Here is a 27,070-nt window from a genome sequence, read left to right on the forward strand (position 1 = left end):
TAAAACTTTTTAAAGAAATAAATCACACAATATTTCTTCCATGTTTTAATTTTAATAGCAAATCCTTTATTTACCAAAAAATAGAATGTGTTCAAATTTCATTAATTAAAAGACAAATAAAATTTGGGTGAAACTTGTTTATTGTTTTTTGTCTAATTGTAATACTTGTAAAAAAAAAAAACTTTAATCCCAAATTTAAATAAGTATAAAGAATGGCATTGGTTTTATTTTTAGGGATAAAAAGTGTGTTTTTTTTTGTGTTTTTTTATTAGCATATTGTGTTTTGCTTTGGTACCGAGAACCGTGGATTTTTACTGGTATCGGTACCGAATACTGAAATTTTGGTACCGTGACAACACTAACACATACTGCTCTACAATGAATTCAGTATCATCAGTACATTCACAAGATTTAAATATATTTTCTTACATCACACATCTTGATTATCTCAGAAGTCTCCTCTGAAAGGAAGCGCAGAAGGCCAAGTAAGGCAGCTTTTCTTCTGTTCCAATTTGTGTCCTACATACAATCATAAACAAGACTGAGTGACTCCAATATATATATACATTAAAACACTTATATTTGTGCAAACTGATCAAATTGGGTTCATTTTTATTCATACCTCCGTATCAAGGCACTGTATAACTGCTAAGGCTCAAGCTCCTGCTTGATGTTACAGATGCTTTGTACAGCTCTAAAAGACACCAAGGCATCTAGTCCATCCAAGAATGACTGCAGACGATCGATGGTGAACTCTGTGCTCATCTGAAACAGACACAAGACAGGAGGAAAAATGGAGACTAGTAGTGGGCAGCAAGTACAGATGAAAAATAATCACATATGTAAATCACATGCCATCTTATAACATAAATGATTAAAGAGGTCATATATAGAGGTCATGACAAGTAATAAAATCAAGAATAAAGAATGATTTAAAAATAAGCAAGTTCACAATTACCTTATTGTAAAATGAACATCCTTCACACAGCTTCTTGAAAACTTTGTAGGGTGACATTTATATCTTGAGGTGACAATAACTGAAGAGGAATCAACAGCTGTAACGGTGCAGAAAAGCAGTAGCATATCAGTCGAAGCAATATAGACTAAGCATATGAAATTGTACAAAAAGAATTGCATGGTCTGCATTAAATATGTTGTGTGACTGCATTAGGCCTGCAAGAAAATATACAAGTTATATATACAACAGCAAAAGATTTTAATTTCAATAAGGATGTGTTAACTGTACCTCATTGTAACAAGAATGTCCTTAAAATCAGCTTCTTGAAAACTCTGCAGGGTGAAAACCTTATCTTGAGCTGACAATAACTTTGAAGAGGAAGAGCTGTTATGGAGTGAAAAAGCAGTAGCATATCAGTAGAAGCAATATAAACTAAGCATATGAAATTGTGCTATACACAAATTAGTAGACGAACAGCTGTCAGAAACGTTTAAAAGTAACTAAAATATAAGCACTGAAAACCGAAGTTAAATGTTAAGCTATTTTAGCATTTGAGGCTCTAGGAAACTGTCAAATTAGCGAGGGAAAACCCTGTGTCCTTATATTGCCCCAGTCAAGTGAGTCTTCATCTGTGTAACGTTACACCAGGTCAAGCAGCCGCTGCCTGGATTTGAACATGTCTATTTTTTTATTACAGTACAAATACGTGGCGTGGCCAAAAAGCTGAGAAAGAAGCTTTTTGTAAGCTTAATGTATCGCGACACTTTAATTCCACAAATAGACGTGCAGCAAAATGCGGGCGGCGACAGGCTTGACCGGGTGTTCACAGACGGCGGTTCAACTGACCACGGTCACTCGCGGAGCACGGTCAATGCAATAAATAATAATACCTGCAGACTTCAGGCCGAAGACCAATTAAAATATAAGCACTGTGAACCAAAGTGATATAAATATTTTAGCGCTTGAGGCTCTGGAAAACAGTGAATTAATGAGGGGAAAACTTGTGTTGTCGTATTACATTCGCGAAGCACAGTCAAATTGGCTAACATGCAATAAATCGCAACATTATTCATTTATCATTACAAATAAAAAAACAAAAACTCACCTTCCTCGCATTCTTTGTGTTCCCGACATGAATTGCTGTAAGGTCTCCAGGCAGCTGCATTAACTCAAAATGGCGATGACTTCTCTCTGTATTTCGCGCTCTCCGTGTATCGCCCCTCCCCCAACATATAACTTACAGACACGAGTTAAATGAACTTTACAAGCCAGACAAAACTCAGAAGAAGTCAAGACAACACATGACTTTACGTTTAAATTTTCAATAACTTATAAACTTAAGTTCAGTATCCAAAACTTAAAATGACAATTTAAAGAGGAAAAGTAAGTTCATATAACTTATTTGGCCTATGATGTTTTACAGTGTGTGCAATTACATTCCCTGAGCCCCCCTTCTGGACTTCAATGTGCTATCAGCTTCGCTCACTCTGTTCGCTGATCCTCGGCGCGTTGTGTCAGTGAGTCACGTGACGACACAACAACGAATCACAGAGCAGAGCAGCAGGAGGGGGAGGAGTAGCAAAGTGGGCCAGCCAGTATGTGAACGCACTGCAGCGGTTGCTCAGGATTGTAGACTAGAGGTAGAAGACACGAGCAAAGTATAATGAACGTAGATGAGAGATATTTAAATTAAATTATCAATTCAATTACAATTGTATCGATCCGATACCAATACCAGTGTTGGCATCGATACTATCGATATTTAGATCGATCCGCCCACCCCTAAATTTCATACAATTTGTTTACAGTGACGGTTAGATTTGGGGTGGTCTTAATTACTTTTTTCTAAAAATCATATATTTGCAAACAAATCCCACTGCACGCATTCAGAGTACAGCATTTGAAATAACTGTTGTTTAATAATGAAAAGGTAAGCCTAAGCTTTAAAATATTTTATATGTGAGATTACAATAATGAGGCAATATGAATTCATTAAGCATACATTTGTAATGCATTACATATATAGATTTCATAGAAGGGGTTGCTGCTTATTTTTTCATGTTATTTAAGAGCTATTATTGTCTTCTTTTCTGATAGTTTACCAATTATCAATCTTAGTTACCTGTGTAAATATCACAATATGTGTCTCTCCCTGGCACCAGGGACGTGTGTGTGTGTGTGTGTGTGTGTGTACGGCTGATGCCCCGGGTGCAGTGGTTCTCAGATGGGTAATTATCTCTTTTCTGAGAGGGTAGCAGTCTCCCCCGGGCCCTGCCGATGGTGAGCGTCTGTATATCGAACCTTTCGCCTCTGCCAACAGGCCAGCTAATAACGATTCATGCAGCTGCCAATCTTTCCCTCCAGCGCTATCAATATTCCACAGCGACAAATAACAGCAATTAAGAGAGATATCTCAAAGAGAGACACCAGACAAACATTTCCTCTCCCGCTCTGATGATATTAGTGGCGGGTGAACAGACATCTGCTCTGCATAAGTGCCACCAATAAAACAAGGTGCTGCATTTAAATATTGCATGAACAAAATGTCTGTATGGATCACCTGACTAATGGAGTCAAAGGACGGGTGCTTTTCGTTTTCGGCAAAGTCTGCAGTGCATCAAGTTGTTGTTCTGTAATGCTGTCCTACTTTACAAACTTTTTAATCAGGTTGATAAAGTTATATTACACTGACAAAGAGACACTGTGCACTCATTCCTTATGTTTCAGAGATGATGCATTGCTTTAGCTGGACTTATTAATAAAAATAATCTTTCATTTGGAGAGCATTCAGACCCTCTTTTCTCAATAGTCTCAGGTAATGTAGAGTATTTAGATGTTTTCTCTTGTAAATTTTCCAGCTGGAATAAAAGAATACTTATTTATTTTGGCATTGCAATACTTAGTTATGTAATTTTTCTAACGTTGGTTTTACGCTTCGCATCTATCGAAAAAATTAATTAAAGGAATAGTTTAGCCGAAAAATTTAAAAGCTGTCATCGTTTCTCATCCTTGGTCATTCCAAACATTTTAATTATCTTTCACACATTTAGTTTCTCAAAATCTATGACGTTAGATAACTTGGAATATGCAGTCAAGTCACTATTATTGTGCAACTACAGTGCAACCACCAAATAAAGCATTACAATAACCTAACCTTGAGGCCATAATTGCATGAGTGAACATTTCTGCATTTGACATTGAGAATATAGGTCATAATTTAGATATATCACATAATTTGAACCGCTTTCCTTTTTGTGCTTTTTGGAGTTTAATGGTGCTTTCAGTTGTGAGCACTGACAGCACAATCTCATGGTAATGTTTTGTAAAATGCCCTGTAGCTGTCCTCTTCAAATAGCACTCAAGGTTAATTAGTTGACTGGAACATCAGTGAGATCACACTTTAAAATTCGAATTTACATAATTCAGGAAAAGATCAAACTGTTGTTTCTGGCCATAATACCTCCACCTCCACCTATAACATTGCTTTCTCCATCCGAAACAGATCTAAACAAATATGTGGGTGGATTTTGATGTGAAAGCAAACAGGGGATGAACTTTTTCACTAGAGGAAGTTTTATTATGGGTTATGGACTATGTTGGCCAGAAGCAATGATTTCATGTTAAAACACCTTACGTTTTAAGATAACTGAGACTTGTTATAGCACTTGTATATCATTGCTCTTTTGTTGTTTTTGATTGCTTCCATTGTCCTCATTTGTAAGTCACTTTGGATAAAAGCATCTGCTAAATGACCAAATGTAAAAGTAAATTTGTTTCTTACAAACATGCAGGTTTTGGCTTCACAAGACATTAACTGATTGACTCAAGTGGTATGGGTTATTTGTGGATTATTGTGATGATTTAGCAGCTGTTTGGACTCTCAGTCTGACGGCACCCATTCACTGCAGAGAATCCATTGGTTAGCAAGTGATGAAATGCTACATTTCTCATTCATCTGTTCCCATGAAGAAACAACTCATCTATATCTTGGACGACCTGAGGCTGACTATACATTTTCAGCTAACTTTCACTTTGGGGTGCACTATTCCTGTAAAGTAGACTTAACAGAGAGAAACATTTTTCTCTGGGTAGCATCTTAAAAGTGTATTGGGATCAAAACAAAAAAATAAAAGTTTTAACTTCCGAAACATCTCTTTAATTCCAATCATGATGTGCCAGAACTATTTGTCCAATATGTTGAGAGTCAAAAGCTGATTAATCTGCAAAAGCAGTGGGAGAAGCCCTTAGGGTGCCCGTCCCCTGCAGAGGGAGGGACCGCTGCTCTCTGATCTGAGTTATTATCCACAATTACCCTGATTACAAAGCCCTTCATGTTAATGACTGAGGTGAACTTCATGTGACACTTCCGCACATCTTTCAAAGCTTTGCTACAACACCTACCAACTCTATAAAGCGTTGGGATGTGGAATCAATTTTTCTTTCAGATTCAATCAGGGCTTGAACTTTGTTTCAAACTTTTGGTCTTTCAATGCCTCATTTATAGTTTGTTTGTTCGTTCGTTCATTTTTTTTTTTCAGGATTTACATGACCTAAAATTTTTAATCATATGTGCAGAATCTGGAATATTTTTCAGAAAAGTTATATTATTATAATTATAATTAACATTATAGCGCTTGAAGAAATAAATGGCTATAAGTTACATTCTTTCTTTCTTTCTTTCTTTCTTTCTTTCTTTCTTTCGAGGTAAATGTATTCACATGCTCAGAAAAGAAACAACTCTCCTCATCTAGTTGCAAGATTCAAAGAACCATTTATGTCAGATTCATACATTCTTTGGAAAAATAAAACAGCAACAACAAAAAAAAACAACAACTGATCATGCTCATCCATGCACAACAACAGTGAAGATGACCCAATTAGATTATGAATAAGTAGCTCTGCAGAAGTGGAACTCATACGCATACAAAAATGCATAATATTATGATCCTGGCCCTCTATTTCTGTGATTAAATAAATCAACAACGGCCTGGTTGAGTCATAATGGGGTGTGTTATTAATGTTGTTGTCCTTTTGTTGCAGGTGTAGAGTTTTACCTGGCCTTCCCGCATCGCGGCTGACGCTGGCATTTTTCCTTCTGTCTTAATTACCAACCCATTTCTCCCTCTGCCTCGTGCATGTCTCAGTGTAATTATTCACCCCATTATATGATGCCTCTATCCTCCACACTTCATTATGTCCTGGGCGAGGAAGATAAATTAATTTCCTGATTAACCCGCAGACACTTGAGAAGGCTCTCTCACTCCTTATAGTTGGCACGAGGAGTCTGGTGACAGGCCATTTCAAAATGTCATCTCACACAAACACTGCATGAGATGACGTCTGTTTAAACAATCGTGACTGATGGATCACTTTAGTTTCGGGGGATTTATTTTCAAAATTATTAATTTGACCTTAATGGCTTCGTAAAAAAAAAATTAAAATAAAAACATCTCAAAAACAGCTTGTACTTCTAGTGATTTTAATTTGCTTGTCTTGTAATTTATGCTTTTAAATGACTTATTTATTATTTATTTTATATTGGTAGCCACAAATGGTGCCAACAGAGATTCAAGTCAGCATGATTTGCTGTTCACAATTCATTTTATTTACAGAATATGACAACAGGACAAGAGATACTAAACAAGATTTAGTATTTTTCTATTAATTTATTATTATCATTATTATTATTTATTTTAAATCTTCATAGTTCATCACTAAATAAAGCTTCATAGTGGGATTAAAGTTGGTATAATGCACCCAAAAGTAGTTATTTAGAAGTATTTTGTACATAAAATATAATTTTTTTGTCAAGAAGGTTTAAAAAAGTATCAAATGTCAGTTAGAAAAAGTATAATTTCCAAAAATATTCTCACAAAAAAACGAATATATATACATATATTAAACAGCACAATTGTTTTCAACTTTGAGAATGATAGATATAATTATTTCTGAAGGACCATGTGATACTGAAGAATAATGAATGCTAAAAATTCAACTTTGCATTTTAAATTAGATATGCATAGACTTTTTATTTTAAATACTAATTATATTTTACAATTTTACTGTTGATGGCACTATTAATAAAAAAAAAAAAAAATGCTGCCTTAATGGCCTCAAACTTTATACCTTAGCGTATATTCAACAAAATAACCATTGCATCCCACAAAATCAAGTCTTCATCGCTGCTCGAGACGTCTTCCTTTCAAAAATAAAGTCAAATTCTCTCCAACAAACATACCTTCCAGCAACGATCAATACACGTGTGATAAGCCAGGACGTGCTTCTTAGATAGAGCAGCAGAGAGGATGAGATTTGACTTCACATGGTCTGGACTTTAATTAAAGAGCAACAAACACGAGTAAGTGTGTGCAGATAGCATGCTGAACATGAAGCCCTTGTTTTTTGTGTGTCTTCTGGTCCTTTCCCCCTCTAAGCACTCATTTGTTATCGAGCAATGAGCCAGCCCTGGGGTGAAAACAAAGAGCAGGAAATAAATGACCGAATACAAGCAGTCGCTTTACTCTACAGGGCCCTCAAAGACTTTCAGCTTTTAGAAAAGGTTTTTAAAGAGAGATCAATAATGATAAGTTTTTATCAAACAGATTATTACATCCCAAATTAGCTTCCCCAGAGGAAATGCATGGTGACGCTTTTAAGAAGGGACGGGTTTAAAGTTTAAATTAGTTCGTTTTTTTCCTCTTTGCTGTGCTTTGATATGCTTTAGGCATTATAACTTTGACGCTTACATCAATCAGTTCTTGTAACGCATTGTATTAAGTTCCTGCTGTCGATTCTAAACACTCAGGGGGAATTCACTTAGAATGAACTCCAGCAGCTGAATGTAGTTTATTTGAATGTACTGATAAAAAATGTTTGCTTTCTCCAAGCAAGTCTATAATACCTGAAGAAAACTTTAAGTTTGCGTTCCCATTCATCTCAATGGCAGCTGCAGTTCTGTTGTTGTCATTTGTAACTTGTTCTTTTGTTTCAAAGGACTCTTATTTTGAAATGATCCTGGATTCTTAGTTTGGGTAGCAATATGGAGTTACAGCATCTACCAGCTGGAGGAAACGTACTCGGTTACTAAACGTAATCTCGGTTCTCTCTAGAAGAGCGAACGAGTACTGCGTCTTAGCTAAGACGCTACGGGGAAAAGTCTCTTTTCACGAAATACTGAAGCAAAAAATTATCCTTAATTTTGTATTGCTTCGCGCCCTTCTTGCCACTTCCCGCCGAAACGGGTGTGGCCCAACCTATAAAAGGAGCTCGAAAAGGCTGACTCACCTGATTTATTTCATCGTCGAAGCGAACCAGAGTGAATCGTGCGCACGGCAGAGAACGCAGTACTCGTTCGCTCTTCTAGAGAGAACCGAGGTTACGTTTAGTAACCGAGTACGTTCTCTTACGAGAGCTCTCTCGTACTACGTCTTAGCTAAGATGCTACGGGAACCCAATGTAAAACGCTGTGCGCGCAGGGATCACACACCAATAAACCTGAAGCAACACCCAGGACTTACAGTGCACAGTCACCTGAGGGACAGGAAGGGGGGAAGCCCTCCGTCCCATATCTAGCAGCATCCGTAGATGCGGCAATATGACATCACACAGCCGAGGCAAGACCTGACCAATGTGGCAATGCGGGTCTTACGCAATACTGCCCATATAACAGTCGGCAGCGCATAGCGCTCATGAACTCAGAATTCCCCTCAGGGCCCTGATTCGACTATACCGACAGCAGCCTTGCTTGCAAGGCGGGAACGTCCAGGTTATAGAACCTGATAAATGTAGACGGCGAGGCCCAACCTGCCGCCATACATATATCCTGCAAGGAGATCCCAGTATCCCAGTAGGTCTGGGAGGATTCAGCCTCCTAGCTCCTCTGAGGAATTGGATGACCAAATCATTCCTTCCTATTGACTGACCGAGCGCTGTTTCAGAAAATGCTGCGATGGCCGCCACATAAACTTTGAGCGTGGATGGGGCTCTGCCCTTATCCAACAGCTCTTATAGGAAGGAGAGAACCTCCGTCACCTCACAACTAAGGGGTGAATATCCTTGAGCTGTGCACCAGCTGGAAAACACCGACCACTTTGAGGCATACAGACGTCATGTCGACGGAGCTCTAGCCTGAGTGATGGTATTTAGCACTCCCACTGCGAGATCAGCGGGTAACCGTTGAGCGCCCACACATGGAGGGACCACAACTCCGGTTGAGGGTGCCAAATCGAGCCCCTGGCCTGCGAGAGGAGGTCCCTCCTCAACGGCACTGGCCACAGGGCGACATCTGCTAACTGCATCAAATCTGGGAACCATGGTTGGTTCTTCCAAAGAGGTGCTACAAGCAGTATTGAACAACAGCTGTGACACAGCTTTGATAGACCTTGAGATGCAGCCGGCCAGACGCCCGCGCTCTGTGCGGCACCCGTGCCTTCAGCCAGAACTGCAGGGGGCGCATGCGGAGCAGGCCCAGCTGCAGAGCCAGAGATGCTGAGGCCATGAGGGCCAGCATCTTCTGACAGTGTTTGAGCGACACGGTCGCGCCGCAGTGGAAAGAACTCGCTACGCACTGTGGTGACAGCCGCGCCGTCATGGAACACGAGTTCAGAACTATACCCAAAAACAGAATCATCTGACTGGGGTTCAGCGAACTCTTCGCCCAATTGACACTGAGGCCGAGCTTCTCGAGGTGATCGAGTAAAACGGCCCTGTGCTCCACGAGCTCCGCTCATGATCGGGCCAGAACCAGCCAGTCGTCCAAATAATTCATCCATGCACCTCGTAAACGTACGAGGAGCCACGGACAAGCTGAACGGCAGGACTGTAAACTGGTATGCCTGGCCCTCGAAGGCGAATCTCAAATATCGCCTGTGGTTTGGCGCTATCTGTATTTGAAAATACGCGTCCTTCAGATCTATTGATATGAACCAGTCCCCTCTGCGAATCTGCGCGAGGAGCTTCCTGGTCGTAAGCATTTTGAAACTGCGTTTCATCAATGCCTTGTTCAGCTGTCTTAGATCCAGTATGGGTCTGAGACCCCCGTCTCTCTTGGGCACCAGAAAGTATCTGCTGTACAGCCCCCCCTCGCTTTGAGCTTGAGACACAGGCTCTACAGCCCCTTTGCTCAACAGTTTTGATATTTCGGCCCGAAGTATGTGTGCTACTTCTGCTTTGACCGTAGTTTCGACGCGTGCTGAAAAGCCCTGGAAGCGCTGACCATGCATCTGCATGAATGGCTAAGGGCTGGATGCGAAGCGCGCTCTGTTGACTGGGCAACGGCGGCGCTCGGGTGTGCTGCGCATTTGAGGCGGGGAGCGCGCTGATCACAGCGGGCATATCGCTCCTCCTCGACCCCGTCCCGGCGCTTAACCGACTGGGGGAAGGCTGAGCAGGTCCCGTGGGACTCGATATGTCTGTGAGTAACTGTGGGCTGCATATGTGCACATTTACCACTTTCAACTCGCTGTCTGCCTGTGCAGAGCGTACGTGCACGGGCGTCGCTTTTACAGAAGCCACGCGTTGTATGTGACATAGTGTATGTGGGCACTGGGGAGTGGGCACGTTTACTACGCGGCGCGCTCGACCGATCTGTGTCGATCTTATGTGCGCGAGCCCTGTGTGCAGGGCTGTGCTTACATGTGGAGATGGGCACTGAGGAGTGGGCATCGTCACTGCATTTATAGCACCATCGGCCGTGGCCGGACGAGCGTGCACGGGTTTCGTTTTTACAGAAACCACATGACACGTGTGACATAGTAATTGTGGGCACTGAGGGGTGGGCACGCTTACTATGCAGTGTGCGCGATCGACTTGAGTCGCTTTTATGGGCGCAGGCCCTGTGTGCAGGGCTGTGCTTACATGTGGAGATGGGCACTGAGGAGTGGGCATCGTCACTACATTTATAGCACCATCGGCCGTGGCCGGAACACCAGAAAAAACACTCTTTTCGTGAAACATCTGGCTAGCCGTGATAACGGCTTTTTTGTGCAGGCAAGCGGGCACTCGTGCAGGCTTGCACATTACAGAAGACACTGAGGCAGTCACAACTCAATGCCTGCGAAGCTTTCTGGTCCTCGGCGAATCTCTCCACAAACTCGTTGACAGATGATCCGAAGAGGCCAGCAGGAGTCAGCGTCGCGTCGCGGAACGCAGCGCGCTCAGACTCCTTGATGTCAGAAAGCGTCAGCCACAAATGCCTCTCAGCCACCGTAGCGGAAGCCATAACCCGTCCCATGGCCTGTGCAGCGGACTTAGTAGCGCGGAGGGAGAGATCCGAAGCACTCCTCAGATCCGCGAGACAGATCGCTTCAGGTCCCATCTCATCCAGCTTGCAGGGGAGATCGCCCTGGAAAATCTGCAGCGTGGCCATGGTGTGTAGCACAGACGCAGCCTGCCCAGCAGCAGAGAAGATCTGTGCGAGCATCGATGACGTCATGCGGCAGGCTTTGGATGGCAACGCCGCCTTAGTCCGCCGTCCAGCAGAGGGCGGGCAAAGGTGCGCTGCTATAGCCTGTTCCACCGGCGGAAGTGACAGGTAGCCTCTGTTTTTAGCACCGTCCAGTGTGGAGAATGCTGGCGAAACAGATGAACGGATTCTCGCCGAAAATGGAGCGTTCCAAGCTTTCGCCACTTCTTCGTGAAGCTCAGGAAGAAAGGGGGCGTGCTTTGAGCTTGAAGAAGAACGCTCATCCGGGAGATAGCTACCATCCAGCCGGGAATGGGAAGGGGGCGCTGGTGCAGACCACTCGAGGCCGAGGCTCGCCGCGGCCAGCGCGAGCACTCGCATCAGCTCCTTATCGATATTCCCCCGTCTGCTAGGCCTCTGAGCAGAGGGCGCGATATCCACGGAGCTCGCCCAACCCTCACTGCCCGAAGCAAGCAGAGAGCACGTGTCCTCTTCCTCCGACGCGGGCCTGAGATCCACTTCCATGGATGACTCATCGGCAGACAGCGGACGCTGAACATCGGGAACGGCAGTGGAAGGCGGCGAGGCCATCAGCTTCAGAATGGCTCGTCCCGCTGATATGCTTCTCAGACGGCGCTTGCTTCCTCCGTGATCCAGCGATGCGTGAGCTTCGCTGAAGAGATGAAAAATCAGGTGAGTCAGCCTTTTCGAGCTCCTTTTATAGGTTGGGCCACACCCGTTTCGGCGGGAAGTGGCAAGAAGGGCGCGAAGCGCCCTTATTGGTCTGATGTTGCATCAGCCTGCGCTCGATAGGCTGTGCAGTTGCCGCAGAACAAGCCAATGAGCGAACGAGCCGTCTCGCCTATGGCTGTGTACTGCTCAAATGCACTTTACAAAAATACAAAATTAAGGATAATTTTTTGCTTCAGTATTTCGTGAAAAGAGACTTTTCCCCGTAGTGTCTTAGCTAAGACGCAGTACGAGAGAGCTCTCGTAAGAGAACTCTGTCCATCTACACTGCTTTTACTTGCTGGCTCCCATTACTAAGCCCTTCTCCCATATTCTGTGATTAAAACAAGGGTTGACTAGGAAGCACAAGAGTGCAATCTCTGGTTTACCTCGAGGCAACTGGAAGGAGGTTTACCTACACAGCTCTTACTAGCTTGCCCACGATTACACTAGCCCCCAAACTCCACTCCTATCCGGGTCACGTCACCAATATATCTGGTTCTACTTATACTGCTCTGAGTGGGATTCAAATCTGCATCAACCAGCATGGGAGGCTGGCATGCTAACCAGGATGTTTAAGGCTTTAGCGTCAATGCCTAGTATGCATTATGAGGTCAAGGGAGTGAGGTTTACATGCACAGCTCACATAGGCTGTCATACTAACATAGCTAGCTCCAGTTACACTAACCCCCCAAACAGCATTACCACCCAGGTCACCAGTGTAACTGACTCTAATGGTTTAAGTCAGCATCAGCCTGAGGAAAGTGTGCTAACATAAATGCTAAAGCCTTTAGTATCACTAGTGTACCTCTTAAGGACAGGGGAGTGAGGTTTACCTGCACAGCTCATACAAGCTTGTCCCGGTTACACTAACCACCCTAAACTTCATTCACATCTGGGTCACTGGCACCAGCAGCGTGAGGTTTACATGCAGAGCTCTTACTAGATGGCCCCTTTCATATTACAATGGACAGTGGTCATTATTTGCCCATCCAAGTTGCAATTTTACATACATTTTGCAAATGTGACCACACCCTTACAGTGTATCTGTGGTAAAATTATATAAAATTGTAAAATAATTAAATAAAGATAATGATCATACCTCAAGTGTTCTGAACACATCAGATTTAATCAGTTTCTTTCCTTATTATATCAGAACCTGACCCCCCAACTGTAGTTTTATGAAATTTGGCATGAATATTTAAATCAATAAACATTAATCAGAAGTTATTTTATGATAAGGGCCTGATTGCAACACATCATTTTCATTTCACTCCCTTCATTAAAACTGTAAGGGTATTATTAAGGGTTTTGTTAACTTGAAGGGTTTGTTGTAACCGACCCCAGCTCTCTTCAGACTGAACGTTCTTGTAAGCTGGTTAAGCTTTTGTTAAACTCTATTGACAAGTGCCTTCATGGGGAGACAGTGAAAATGTGTCTTGTAATTACAGTTATTTCAATATTTCCTTCCACAGGTCCCACTCATTCTGGCTCTTTATTCCAGCTGAGAGACTTGAAATAGACAACCATCACCCTCTTTTAATTGAAACTGAATTCATTTTTTATACTGAGTACTTAATCCATTTGTGACAGCCCTCTATATTCAGTGTACAATAGACGTCCCCCTCTATTCTCCTTCCCTTCTCTCCACCCGTGCCAAATCCATCTGACTTTAAACTGAAGTCCATTTATTAAATCTTTTATTAGGCATTTCATTATGCATGCTTATAAAGATCATAATAGAGATGTAAAATAATGAAATTCTTCAAGTTCTTAAAGCGTTCATAAATCTTCATAACTTGTCTTCTCAAAGACCGGTTTCACAAGAGCCTGTTATTTTATTCATATTCTGTGTAAATGCTTGTGGGGTTTAATTAAGATAGTATGATTTATTCTGCAGCTTCCTAAAAGCTTTAATTCTTCATTCGGCTGTTTTAAATGTCTTAACAAAATTAAATTATTAAAATGCACAGTAAGAACAATTTTTGGACAAAGCAAATAATGCTAAACATGATAACAATGCTAATTAATCAAGTAAACAACCAAAGATTTATTTGCAGTCCCTATTTTAGATTTATAGAATCTATACTGTTATGAGGTAATTTTTTTTTTTAATTACTTACAGTAATGCATCTTAGTGTGGCTTTTCTATTACCATGTACATGTAATACTGCATTTTTGTCATCAAATAGGCCTATTGTGGTTATGTCCAAGTACGAGTGTGATTTGAAAATGGTTATGTATGTATCCCTCATTCCCTAAAGGAGGGAACTGAATTGTCATGTCAGTAATGACTGCTGAATTGGGATCTTGTTTAGAGAGACCAATTCACTTTGAGTATAAACTAAACAGACCAATGCACATCAGCATGCAATGATTGTGTCTGGCTGCCGCTGATCAGGTTTTTGCGGAGGAGCCGAGCTGGTTGCTCTGCAGTGGTACATCAGCTGTGGTGACGAGCTGTGACGTGAACGTATTCTTCAGGGAACAAGGGTTACATACGTAACTGAGACGTTCCCTATCAGTTGTTCACTCTCGACATCACATCGGTAATGACCGACACATTTATGATCCCTACTAAATTGCCATGGATGCTGCCCCTTCCAGCATCCTGTGTGAACTTCCTACGCCCCCTTTTTTGGTGTAGGCCGGGGCTCACAACAAGAAGGCCAGTCACTGTTGTTATATCAATACCCACTCAGTGAGATTGGATAACACTGGGAAAACGTACCCATACCACTTGGAACAAGAATGTTGCAGAAGCCCCATCCATCCTGAAGGAGGTTTCGGACGCATTTACACATATGAACAACCATTTAGGTGCATATGGAAGATTAGAGGTAATTATAACCCTCTTGGAAATGGCAGAAGTCTGCCTGGGAAACACAGGCTCTGAGGCTATAATGTGGACTTTACACATATGGGATCCCCTTAGGTCTCTACAAATGGAACCAAGCCCTCTACCAGTTCTAACAGATTCATCAAGTGATGGCCTGGCGCTGGACATTCCACCACGTCTAGCTGCTGAGGGGATGGAGGAGCTCAACAAGGTATACATTATGGACACTCTGGAGCAGTTTTATCAAGCCGACATTATACCAGGGACTCTCAGTGCCTCTACCCATTTGAGGTGAGAACACTGAGGATACTGCCTCCACATGACTGCTATAGAATCTAGCGAATGGGTTGGGGGTCACCCAGCCCTCAGCTCTACAAATATTTGTCAGCGAGGAACCATGGGCCAGAGCACAGGAGGATGTAACACTTCTAGTAGAGTGAGCTTGAAACCTGAGCAGGCAGGGCACACCCTGTGACTGATAAGCCAGAGTGATGGCATCCCCTTCTCCAGTGGGCCATCCTCTGCTTAGAGATGGCATTCCTCTTCTGCCGGCCTCAGTAACAGACATAAAGCTGATTTCAGGTCCTGAAGCTTTGTGTCCAGTTTACATAGCAACTCAAGGCTTGGATGGGACAAAGCAAAGCTAGGGCTGAGTCTGTCTCCTCCGGAGGCTGTGCTTGCAAGTTCACTACCTTATACTTGAAGGGGGTAGTAGGAACCATGGGCACGTAGCTGGGTCGGGGCCTCGGGATTACCTGGGAGTCAGCCACCCCAAACTCTAGGCATGATTCGTCGACTGAAAATTTGTGCAGGTCCCCTAACCTCTTGATGGAGGCCGATGCAGTCAGAACAGAGTTTTCATTGAAAGAGACTGTCTGCAAATGCTCAAATGGGACCTGCTTTAGTGCGCTGAGCACTAGAGTCAGGTCAATGAGGGTATAGATGGTGACCAGGAAGGATTTAACCTTCTTGCCCCCCTAAAGAACCTGATAACCAATCATGCCTGCCTACTGACTTCCCTTCCATTGGGACGTAGTACACAGCAATCTCAGGCACATAGACTTATACCCTTTGAAGTCGATTAACGCGGATACGCATTTTTTTGTGTCATTTTCTCCTGATAACCCCAAAAAGAACTTAAATTACACTTTCAGTTTTAATCGTACAGATAAGAGCAATACATCAATCGAATCTGTAAAGGGTCTACTTTTTTTTGGATACAGACATAATAACAACAAACCTTTGTGCACTTATAAAATAAAGATAACAAACAAGGTGTGCTATCTGCAGCCTTTGTCTGCGCTGATCTTCACTTACAAACACGTCATTAAAATGAACTGTAACTCCGTGAATACTCAACAGAGAGACATGAGAGAGATATCTTTATAAAGCCTGACATGTTTACTTTTAAACTAAACAAGTGCCGCCGAAAACAGATATTCTGTGATAAAGTTATCCATATGAAAACAACGCGATGTCTGTTTTTCATTTCTCCCTTCATTATATCTAATGTGACCACGCCCCCGCGCTGAACGCGCTATTCAGATTCAAACTGAAGCGCGCGGCTTGAATATGCCCATAATAGAAGAAAAAGCAGCGAGACTGTACTGATATGCTCTTTCTTCGAATGGAAACCACAGCAATGGATTGTGGTATAGAAGGATCAATACATTCAAGTATGTGTCCTTCCAGTCAATCCGTTTTCTGCGTCAACATCTTGAACATTAACCGGTGAAAGTCCCGGATCAAGACGAGCAGGTCCAAGATCGGTCATAACCCACCCAATTCCATTGGGTCGTTGCTGTGTACTACGACCCAATGGAAGGGAAGTCTGCAGGAGCCAGTGGGATGGTTAGGGTAGTGAGGCACCCAGACACCGTACAAGCTGGACCCGCAGTGGGGCAGCGAGGTGGAACATGTGGATCGAAGAGGGGTCTGACTGTGCGGTGCAACGCTTACCTGGTTCCATGGTTTGGCAGAGGGTGCATGAGTAGGGCCTTTGATTATACTCTCGAACTGTCTGCCGCTGCCTAATGGCAACAGAGGAGGATGAGTGTGGCCCGGTGTTGGTCCATCCGCGACTCTCCATGCCCTTTTGGGACCCAGAGACAGAGAAAACGCTCATTTGTTGAGATTTTTGGAGACCAGATTCTCCACCCCGCCTCCTCCAGATGAGGAAGAAGTGCATTTACCATCCCCTGGAGATCAGTTCCCTCTCTCTCTGGGTCACCCGTCCCGGGGCCTCTTCCTCTTTTGCTCACCACCAGGTTTGACAGGGGCCTGGGAAATCACCACTGTTGAAGTGCTGTACCACCAACACCAAGAGCTCCAAGAGTGTGCTGAACTCATTCAGTCTTCTTCTCTCTTTAGAGTAGCCAGGAGCAAAGCAATGTGATCGCTCAGCTCTGAAGCGAAAAGCTGAATATGCATTACACTTGCTGCCCAGAAATACTTGCGCTGCAATCAGCGGCAGCTGGATGCAATCATCGTATGCCAATGTGCATTGGCTCATTTAGTTTACACTCGAAGTGGATTGGTCTCTATAAGCGAGATTCAATTTGTTGGTCATTACCGACGTGACATCGAGAGTGATTGACTGAAAGGGATGGTGTAGTTACAGCATCTACCAGCAGAGAATAATGAATCATTCCAAATATGTATTTATTTTATTTTCACTGCTGATCACAAAAGAAGAACATTTTTGAAGAATGTTGATAACCAAACAGTTTAGCTGACGACTCACTTTCACTTAACTGGCAGAAAAAAATAAAATAAAAATAAAAATAAATGTGTGTGTGTGTGTGTGTGTTAAATAAATACTAGGTATCGTGAAGCTCAGTTAAATATATATATTTATATTTATTCATTTAAATGAAAATATATTTAGTTTCAACTTTCACATATCAAAATATACTTCAAGAAGTATTTCAGTAGTAGGAAAATACTTTCTCAATCTTACAATGGCCTACATTTAGGCTCAATACAAATGTGAATAAAATAGCCTACTAGAGATCAAAATACGATTAAGCAGCTTTAATGTATTGTGTAATATGATCCCGTTTTCCCATCATGAACTGGGGCATGAATATTTAAAACGTTTACTATTTTCACTGTTTTCGAGTTGTATTTACACTGTTTTATGGTTGATTTTGTTGTTAGGTTTAGTAACTTACTTTTTTGTGATATCTGGAGTTAATTCTCAACTCAAAATGATCCATTTATACTCAAACACTAGCCGTTGATTGTTACCGTAATTCTGTATGGTGTACAAAGTATCTAGGTCTCTGTGTTCATTTAGGTAATAAATTTATTGAGTGGACATATTATCTTCAAAGGATAACAAATTGTCTACTTGCTCACTTACATGTATGCAGATGAACCACATGCTTTAATAGCATGGTTGTTTTCCAGTCCTATTTTGTTTCTGTAAATTATATAAACTGTAACTGAGGGTAATGTAATGTACACATCAATAACTGATGTGTTACAGTGATGATATTTAGATTTTTAACTAGAAAGTAATTAACATAAAAAACAGTTCATCTTTAGACCTCTGCATCTGTTTGATTTCAATATACTATGCTATGGTTTGGGGATTATGATTAAATTAAGAAATGTGTTTTTTATTATATTAATTCTCTGTTTAAAATAATTTCTCATGCAAAATTTTATGTGAATGCAATAAAAAAAAAAAAAAAAAGCAAACTGTACCCTTCTGCATATGACACTCTGAAGAGATGCTAAGGTATGTTTGGATCCTGGCTTGTTCTTTGAGAACCGCTGTGGTGCTACTAGCTGAGAGGTCTAGCTGTATGTTGCTAAATGTAGTTACAAACCTGTTCTCCACTGGAACCCGGATTCAGTCCTTCAGTGGTCTCTGAAACTTCTTGTATGACAGCCGTGGATGTTTTGGGCTGTTGGGGTTCAGTGTTGACTGGAGTTGGCAGCAGATATGGAGCAGACAGAGGTTTCACAGTTGGCCGAAGCACATCCGTAATGGGTTTAAGAGCAGCGCAAGGACTATCGACTGCAGCGGACGTGAAGGATGAGAGTAAACCTGTTTGGAGAGAGATTTGGAGAGGGTGGTGAGCCACTTTGAGGGTGAAATGAGTCCAGAGGGAAAGAAGAGCTCTGTGTAACAGCTGTGTGTGTGTGTGTGTGTCACAGGGGACTGAGAGACATTTTCTCAAAACACATCAAGCTTAAGCACTCATCAGTGTCCATACTGCCGGCCATATGTGTGAATGCATGCAGAAAATACAAAGCTTCTGTTCTGACTTCTGACAGGAAAATGCATGTGGGTCAATGGCAAATATCAGTGTCCACAATACAAAAATATAAAAAGTAATTAAATAACTGTATTCAAACATACTGTAAAAATATTTAAATTTAATTCAAAACATTGAAGTAGAATTGCAATCTCTGTATTTATGTTGGACATTAGCAGCAGCTTGAACTGTTATACTACAATAAATAAGGAATCAACACTGAGTAACTTACATTTTAGACACAAAATTGCCAGTCATTTAGTCTATTTTCAGTCCGTTGTTTAAAACATTTCTTAACAAAACTACAAAACTCTGACTGACACAGAATCCTAAATGACTTAATATTCAGTTGAGTGAATAATTCAATGACTTGTATAGAAATATAACTTGTTTATTTCTTTAATTAATCAACATTTTTAACAAATCTATTCATGAGGAAAGGACAGTAACTTGTCTTGTTCCTGAATGTATTATAGGCAGTCCCTTGTTCTTCTTTCACGAATGAATCAGCTTTTTTTGAAACAATGAGTTGACTGAATGATTCAGTTAATCAATCATAATGACTTGTCACTCATAGAGTAACCTATCACCACCTACTGCCATAATTATTTAACATGCAGAGGCAGATAAGGTAAGTCCAAGTGCTATTGAAATGTATCATCACTCTTGACAGTTTTGAGGAATAGACCTAACATTTAAATAAATATTTTATAGAAAACTGCATTCTTCTTTATTCCTGAAAGTACATGACAATTACACTAATAGACATGGATGTACAGTATAATAATGAACCCATGCATCCTTATTTTAATTTCATGTTGACATGGCTGTGCTTTGCACGGATTTTGTTCTGAGGCTCAAAAATGCTCAGAATATTAAATACGTTTATCAGGACTTTCTGACGAAGAGAGTAAGCAGCAGAAATGGTCTCTCCTGTGAGCTCCTTCCCATTTAAAGCCAAACTGTCAGCACTTCATCTCTGAGCTGTTAGCGTGCAGCCCAGAACTGCAGCCACATGCACTTTTCCATAAGCTTTATCCTCACAGTAGGACCTTGAGCTAAATTTGTCCCTCATTCCCTGAGCTGCAGCCATAATCACAGTAATACCACCTAAACAGCTTCAACTTATTTATTCATTTATTGTCTCATTTATTTGTTTGTTTGCTTTGAAGTTTAGGGATACTTACAAAAGGCAATCAGAAACTTTCTCCCCAGTCTCAACAGTGTATGTCAATACATCAAAAACTTTTACTTTTTAGTTTATGAACCGATTTTTGTCTTTTTTCTTCCATGATTCTCAGAAAAGGAAATATTTAGCAGACTCTCCCATGTGCTGTTTTCCATATAGTCCAGAAGCTCCAAAAAAAAGGGAAAAATTAAAAAAATAGGAATGTAGTTCATAAGATTTGCACAGTATGCAAAGGTGTTTACATTGTTTACTTACATATTACATATACATATTAAACACACACAAACACACACACACACAAAAAAAAAATATATATATATATATATTTTTTTTTGTGTGTGTGTGTGTGTGTAATACTGCAGATGTTTGTTATCGACTGTCATTGAGACCGTAAAACATGAAAGGCAATTTTTTCCCAGTATTTCCTTTTTCGAGGGGTCACAGGTTCGTATCCCGGACGAGGCCCCAGAGTTGTTTTGTAGTGGTATAGTTTTGATTGTTAACAGCATTTACTTATCAATAATTATTAAAGAAATTAAATACATGTACGAGTTGATAAATTCTGTCTAGTCATTATAAAAGGCATATTAATTTGCTTGTTGAAATGCATTACTCATATGAAAAGCAAAGAGACACTTGGCATCCAAGCAACTGAATTTAGCAATGACAACGACTCGCTTTTAAAGCGTCATTGATAATGATTGTTTGTAGACACTGCACAATAATAATAATAAGTATGATTTTTTTTCTGAACTAAAATTACCTTTCTGTCTCATTTTAATGAAACTATACCTTTATTTGCATAATTAACAATAATTAAAATGTTTTCCTCTTGCCTAGTATTCTCATTAGGGTCCCGTTTAACTCAAAGCCTTTGTTTATTTAATCTGTCTTCAACACAAAAGCTGCTAATTAAAGATCAGAATGAACGTTATCATTAATAAGAAACTACATCAATTGCACATCAAATGTTATTGAGGGAGATAAAGGATCTTTTTGATTATCTGTAGGGGAAGAAAGAATTCAACAATTAAAACAAACAATTGCTGGATGAAAGAAAGGCTCGCAGCAGTTTACTGATGCACACATTTACACTTGTTCTTTTTTCCTAGTAGGATGTTTTCCCTAGAAAGATCTTGGATTGGTCTGGGTAAACTTTTCTTTTATAACATTTTCAAATGATAACTTAATGCAAAAGGGTGTATTTTAAGTTTAAATTCAATATTAGTTTTTATTACATTTTTTTTTACAATTAATTTCACATAAAAAGTCATTGTTTACATGCACATTTGCAAAAATTTGTTTTTGCTTGTTTGTTTTATTAACAATAAAACAGCATAATCAATCATTTAACAGCTTCTGTACGTCAGTGTTAATGTATATGACACCACAAAAATGAGTCTATAAATGTCACAGAAAGAAAGAAAGAAAGAAAGAAAGAAAGAAATTTTGAGATATTCCAGCTAGTTGTTGAGAAAAAATTATAATTTTAATTTACATAAAAAAAGTACATGAAAAAAAAACGTATTAACACTTTCAAAACACAAACTTTTTTTTCTTTCTTTTTTTTCTTTAATAAAATCAATACTTTTATTCAGCAAGGATGTGTTAAATTGATAAAAAGTGATAGTAAAGAAAATATATTATTAGAATATATATTATTAGAATTTTTATTTTGAATAAATGCAGTTCTTTTTAACCTTTTATTGATCAATTATATTAGACAGCAGAACTGTTTCCAACACTCATAATAAATCAGAATATTAGAATGATTTCTAAATGATCATGTGATAGACCGGATTTGACATGTGACACTGAAGGCTGGAGTAATGATGCTGAAAATTCAGCTTTGCATCACAGGAATACATTTTTTTTTAAAGTATATTCAAATAGAAAACTATTATTTTAAGTTGTAATAATAGTTCACAATATTACTGTTTTTTCTGTATTTTTGATCAAATAAATGCAGGCTTGATGAGCAGAAGAAACTTCTTTCAAAAATATCATAAATAGTAATGTTTCCAAACTTTTGGTCTGTGTATATATATATATATATATATATATAAGATAATCCAAAATATTAAAAAAAAAACTTAAAACAGTTATAACTGTATAAAATCAGTAATACTAAAATAACACCAATGGTCATGTATCACTCATATAATTTCTTCAGAAAATCTAAACATAAATTTGTTATGGAATTGATTTGATCTTCCCATGTTGTTTTTTATGAAGTCTAGAGTGATGAAACATGAAGGGTGGTAATTGACTACAGTGCAAGGGCACTGAAAGAGATTGTTAATGACGTTTGTGACTTGTGCCATCTTTGCCTTCTAAACACGCATTACTTTCAACGGCGTGTCAGCGCTGGCTCCACACTGAGAGTGACAGCCCCTGCAGCTTAATGAGAAATTTAGAATGAAGCTCAGCCTAATTATTAGCCATAAATTAGCCATAACGCACCCTTATCAGAGAAGATGCGACATTGGCGACAGAGTAATGCAGTAAACAGTCCAGCACTTTTCGCTTGTTTTAATTAAAAATTACCCTAAGCTTGTTATTGACTCTTCTAAAAATAATTCACTATACTATAGAACAGCATAATATATGTAATATAATGCGAAGCCTTATGATCCGGCTCAGTACAAGTCATCACATTAACTAAAAACATAGCAGTACTTTTTGAGACCACAGCCTGCACATATATATTTTAGCTCTAGAATTTATATTTTATGTATTTTAGTAGTCAATACACACTATGTATAAATAAATATAACTGGCAGCATACATTGACACCTAATTCACCACTGTGTAAATCCTATTGTAACAAAATAATGATTCTTATTCATCACTGATTTTCTAATCAACAGAGTAATTAAAATATGCTTGATGACTCAGAAATGATTTAAAAGTCATGACTCTCATATTTAGAGGCAACCATTAACCATAAATGACATTAGGATATTTGCATAAGTCTGGTGAAAACTGGTCCAGATCTCTGTTAATGCATCTTGGTCCATTTTCTATTGGAATATGACAAATGATTTTGATCCTTTCAGCTTTCCGTATTTTCATGCACACTGTTTACAAACCTTTTTTATTTAACAATTAATTTAAAGTTTTGACCTCCAAAATCTTTAACAGTTTATGTTCGATTGTTGCATTGACAATTGATGTCAAAATGTCAAAAGACATTCAGCTCATGGAATTATAATTTTCAGTGTAAGTCAGCATTGATTTTGACCTCATATTTTTAAAAAATGTGTTTGAAATTAATTCTTAGAGAACAATTCTACATTATGTGTTATTCTGTGTTATTTCAGTGAAATATTTATTGCTTGCTATACCTGAATAGAAGAAAAACAGGTTTAATTTGTTTGGTGTAGTCTGCAAATCAGTACACAGTGAAATCATTTAGATGAGCCCTGTTTGCAGAGTAAACTACAATATATTAATAATGACATTTTAATTCATGCAGATACTTAAAAATATGGCTTGTCTTAATTATAAAACATAATTGCAGCTTTGAATGGATTTAAAAGTGACAAAAATTACCAGGCCTAAAAAAAACAAAAAACAGAAAAATAAATGGTGCAAGCATGTCAGCCTCATTATAAATTACAGTATAGATTTTCCTCATGCAGGACTACCTGTATGATATTTGACAGTTTTGCAAACTGGTTAACTCATATGTTATTATTGATTAAACACATTCCTAATTGAAACTGAATTCCTCACTAAATTTCCATTTCTGAATCTAATTACAATAATTCAGCTCCTCGGGTCAGGCCGTCTTAAATCAACCCTCAGTAAGCTAAGGATCCCATTAGGGGCCAGCAACCACCTCACTATTTTACACCTGAGATTTTATGGCTTCTCCAATGTCACTGCATCAAAGGTTTCTTGTCTGTACATGAATCTCCTCATGCCAGAAACCTTCCACCCCATTATCTGAGTGAAATGCCCTTCCTCGGCTATTTGTATCAGTGCCTGTGCCGCACCATTAACTTCCCACTATAATAGGTATTTCGGCTATTTTCTTGTCGGGAGATTTTTTTTCTTTTTCTCTTGCGTGTCTTTAAACCATCCATGGGAGCATCAATGAATTGCTTAGAATTATTTTTCTGTATTCTTTTCTCTGTATTACATTGCACAGATATGAAAGCCTGTTTCCACTACAGAATAAACCAATTAAAAAAGGAATAGATCGCAATTCAGAGGTATAAAATAATATACAATCTCAGAATTGTAAGATGTTAACTCAGAATTATGACATTCTTTCTTGCAGTTTCTAGCTTATATCTATTAATTCTGACTTTTTTCTCAGAATTATGAGTTTACATCTCACAATTCAGTTTTTTTTTCTCCCACAGAATAAAAATAATAAAAAACTCACAATTAAGTTTTTTTTCCTTCACAATTGCAAAAGTGTAAACTCATAGTTGCAAGTTAACATCTAATTAATTCTTCTCATAATAATAATAATAATAATAATTTAAAAAACGTAATTAATGTTCATTTAGAATTCTGAGTTTCTCTTTTGTAGTTCCAAGATTCTGAGTTTATATCTTACATTATACTATGGGGCTGTTGAATGCTTGAATCTGATTGGCTGATGAACATTCTGAGGTGTGCAATTATTTTCTGGGAAACGCACGGCGAACGTAGTTCCAGGCAGCTCTCCTGACCGCATTACGGCTCCATATCATTTCACATAGTTAACAGTAATAACGGTCACGCAGTTTATGTTTTCAGCGCTGCACTGACGATTTTATCAGGTAGCCTATATAGTGTAGCAACTTAAAGGCCACATGACATTTCTCACTAAGACAGTGCTGTTTAGAGATGCAAAGAGATAAGTTAGCAAACATATACAGTTTATCTATAATATATTTTAATTTTGAAATTTTAATCTCACATTTCATTTTTTTTTCAGAATTGCAAGTTTATATCTCAAAGTACTGCATTTACGTTTCTCAATTTTGAGTTTATCTCACAATTCTGCATTTCCGAGAATTGTCTGCTTCGTAAGAAATAAACTCAGAATTTCAAGAAAAAATTAAAGCTACCAGCAGCGATGAAAGGGTTCACCGCCACCTGGTGGCTTTAGGAAAACAGCAGATGGTGGGCAACATGCATTTAAATAGGAAAATATACAAGGTATATATAAAAGTTATTTATATGTGCCAAACTTCCTGCTGCCAGCTGGTGGCGCTATGATTATAACTCATAAGTTTTCAGGCCAGAACTTTTATCAAACTTGGGAAGTCTGGTGCAGACTGAACGTGGTATGTTTGAGTTGCCAACAGGTTGCGCTATGATTATAACTGAATATTGACATGTAGATGTCTTCAGGCCAGTATTCTTACCAGACACGTGATGTTTGGGGCAGATAGAAAATTTCATGTTTAAGCTAGTGTAAGCCAAGTCATTTCCTGTTGCTAGCAGGTGGCGCTATGATTATAACTGAATATGGGTACTGTATGTGTTCAGGACAGAACACCTATCAAGCGTGTGAAATTTGGGGAAGATCAGACAATGCTTGCTGAGTTACAAAAACTTCCTGTTTCATGGTGAAACATCAATATTTTTCATGCTGCCAATTTAACGTCACAATGGCCTAATGATAACCCTCACCAGATTTAAAGATGATTTAATTAAAACTGTAGGAGGACTTCTTCAAAGTACGAGGCCTGGAAATGGCAAAACTGCACAAAAATTGCACAGGAAGTACAAAATAACATACTTCCTGTTGGGTTTTGAGTTTTGTACCAAAAAAAAAAAAAATATATATATATATATATATTGTTTTGATATATATATATATATATATATATATATATATATATATATATATATATATATATATATATATATATATATATAATCCCTTATATTTTAAAGGATCAGAACAATATAGCTGCAGTCAGGATAAAGATTGGAATACTAAGTTTTGCACATGCAGACATTTCCTTCAGAAAAGTTTTGTTCCTACAAAACTATATTTAATTTTTATTTCGTAAGAGCTGGAGTGGCAGATTCTCAAATTTTTGTGATGTCTCTGTCTCTGCACTGCCTTGCGTAAGAGCACGAATGTCTTTATTAAATCCATTCCACAGATTTTTGAAGATCATGAGATACACCATGCAGGCATGTCACTGACTGACCACAGGGTCCACAAACCTATTTCCCATTCATATTCCCAGTCAGAAAAGGCACAAATGGCGTCTTAGGCCTGTGCTGCATGGTTTCAGGTAAATGCTGAATTTGTGTCTACAGCGGTCTAGCACGGAGCACAACAGGACAACACAATCCACCACAGATGATAAAACTCAACCTACGTTAAGAGAAGAAAACTCAGGCGATGCTGCTCAGAGGCATAAAAAATCATTATTTCTCTGACACAGACTACAGAGCATGCATTCATTACGATAAATCAACAAACATGTTACAAATGTTAGTCAATGGTGTGTAATGGCCTTAGCGAAGCATCACAAATCAAATGATATCAAAAAAACATAAATCAGGAGCAAATGCAACAGCTTGTTTATATTTGCACACACAAATGTGTAGAATATAATGAGCTGTTAGAGAATTAATTTAAATTACTTGAAAAAAGCAAACATAACAGCTTGTGCATATCTGAATATGCTAATGTGCAATACATCAAGCTATGGCATTTTAC

Source organism: Carassius carassius, chromosome 35, assembly GCF_963082965.1.
Source record: "Carassius carassius chromosome 35, fCarCar2.1, whole genome shotgun sequence".
NCBI classification, from domain to species: Eukaryota; Metazoa; Chordata; class Actinopteri; order Cypriniformes; family Cyprinidae; genus Carassius; species Carassius carassius.